General features: G+C 41.4%; 1 pseudogene; it reads left to right on the forward strand.

The window, feature by feature from the left end:
• The first annotated feature begins 719 nt into the window (after positions 1-719).
• Positions 720-2573, forward strand: LOC104743814 (putative leucine-rich repeat receptor-like protein kinase At1g35710 pseudogene; annotated as a pseudogene).
• Positions 2574-2706: the final 133 nt, after the last annotated feature.

Raw genomic sequence — 2706 nt, forward strand, 5'->3', positions numbered from 1 at the left:
AGGTGTAATGATTCCAGCTTGGTAAAGGTACCGATGGAAGAGGGTATCGGTCCAGACAAGTTGTTTTCACTAAGGCTTAGGTCAACAAGGTTGGGTAAGTTTCCAATCTCGAAAGGAAGTGGACCCGAAAAAAATTTGGAAAAGAGCTGAAGTGTTACCATGTTTGTGATATTTCCAATGGAAGAGGGTATTAATCCAGACAGGTTGTTTGCACTAACAAGGTTGGATAAGTTTCCAATCTCAGAAGGAAGTGGACGCGGGAAAGATTTGATATAAAGGTACAACTTTACCAAGTAGGTTAGATTTCGTATGGAAGAGGGTATTGGTCCAGATAAGGAATTGTTAGACAAGGCGATATCCTGAACTGAGGTTAACAGACCGATCTCAAATGGAATTGATCCGTTTAACTTGTTTTTATCAAGATAGAGGGTCTTGAGGTTTCGCAAATTACCAAGCTCAGGTGGAATTTCTCCAGTTAAGTAGTTTGTGGAGAGGTGAAAATTGATAATTTTAGAGATGTTCTGAATTGAGGAGGGATGGTTCCAGAGAAATGATTCATGCTAAGGCCTAGATCAACAAGGTTTGGTAAGTTTCCAATATTGGAATGAAGTGGACCTGACAAAGAATTAAGATAAAGGTTCAGGTTTACCAAGTTGGTTAGATTGATAAGATCCCACATCGGTAGAGATAGGGGAGAGAGTGGTAATATATAAGTGCTCATGGGTTCCTCTCCTCATAACCTAGGTCTTGGGGAGACATTAAGAGCCAATGAGCCATATGAGGTCATTATCTCAGATGCAACTCTATCACTTGGTCCTATCTGCCGGCTCGGTATGGCTAGTATGGGCGAGGGTGCGGGTATGGACTGATGTGAAGGCCGCTTGTATGGCCTGAAGCCGCTAGCGCTGAGACGTTGCTACTCGATGGGCGGGGTATTGATAAGATCCCACATCAGTAGAGATAAGGGAGAAAGTGGTAATATATAAGTGTTCATGGGTTCCTCTCCTCATAATCTAGGTTTTGGGGAGACATTAAGGGCCCATGGGCCTTATGAGGCCATTCTCTCATATGCAACTCTATCAAAAACATTTGCAAAGGTGGGAAGCTTCAGAATCTCTCATTAGATTATTATCACTTCGAAGGTCCTATCCAAAAAAGTTTGAGAGATTGTGAGAGCTTGATCATAGCAAGATTCATAGGGAACAGATTCATTGGAGATATTTGTGAAGCTTTTGGGGTTTACCCACATCTTGATTTCATTAATCGCAGCCATAACAAATTCCATGGTGAGATTTCAGGCAACTGGCGGAAGAGTCGAAAGCTAAGTGCCTTGATCATGTCAAACAACAACATCACAGGTGTTATCCCACCAGAGATTTGGAACATGACACAAATAGTTGTGCTGGATCTATCTACCAACAACCTCGCTGGTGAGCTTCAAGAGAGAATTGGAAATCTTACAGGTTTTTTTAAGCTGCTACTTAATGGAAATCAGTTATCTCGAAGAGTTCCTGCAGGTTTAAGTTTCTTAACCAAGCTCGAGTCTCTCTCAGATCTCACAAACCTTTGACTCCTTTACTAACCTCCATTACATGAACCTGAGCAGAAACAAATTTGAAGGACACAATCCCAGATTAACAAAACTTGCTCAGTTAACTTATCTTGATCTCAGCTTTAACTGGCTCGACGGAGAAATCCCTTCACAACTCAGCTACTTGCAGAGCCTCGACAAGGTCGACCTCTCACACAACAATCTTTCACGTATCATTCCAACAAGTTTCAAGGTCATGAAAGCACTGACATACATCGATATATCAAATAATCGACTTGAGGGTCCGCTTCCAGACAATCCATTATTTCAAAATGCAACAGCAGATTCATTGGAGGGAAACAGAGGCTTATGCAGTAATATTCCTAGACAAAGGTTGAAATCATGCCCTATTACTTCCCGAGGGAAGAATGGCTTCCTTGTGTTTTGGACCCTAGGAGCACTCGTCATTCTCTCTATATGCACAGGGATATTTATCTACTACCTTCGGAAACGAAAACAGAAAAATGGAAACAACAACTCAGATGCTGAAACTGGAGATACTTTGTCCATCTTTTGCTATGATGGCAAAATCAAATACCAAGATATCATCCAATCCACAAACGGATTTGATCCAAGATACCTGATCGGAATCGGAGGATACGGCAAAGTCTACAAAGCAAACCTCTCAGGTGCAATCTTAGCCGTTAAAAAGCTACACCAGACGATGGACGAAGAGATATCAAAGCCAGTGGTGAAGCAAGAGTTCCTAATAGAGGTAAGAGCGTTAACGGAGATCCGTCACCGCAATGTGGTGAAGCTCTTTGGCTTCTGCTCCCACCACCGCCACACTTTTCTGATCTACGAGTACATGGAAAAAGGAAGTTTAAACAAAATTTTAGCTGACGACATAGAAGCGAGGCAGCTCAACTAGACCAAAAGGATCAACATCGTGAAAGTTGTGGCGTACACGTTATCGTATATGCACCATGACAGCTCAACTCCGATCGTCCACCGTGATATTACACTAGTAAAAATCGTTTAAATAGTTACGGGTATCTGTTACCGAAATAATTGTAGCAAAATATAGCTACATAATGTGACCAATTAGTGACAAATTATGAGGTAATTTAATTTATAGCTTTTATGTGAGTAAACGTAGATTTATAGTTACGGAT

Source organism: Camelina sativa, chromosome 14, assembly GCF_030686135.1.
Source record: "Camelina sativa cultivar CO46 ecotype springtype chromosome 14, ASM3068613v1".
Classification (NCBI taxonomy): Eukaryota; Viridiplantae; Streptophyta; class Magnoliopsida; order Brassicales; family Brassicaceae; genus Camelina; species Camelina sativa.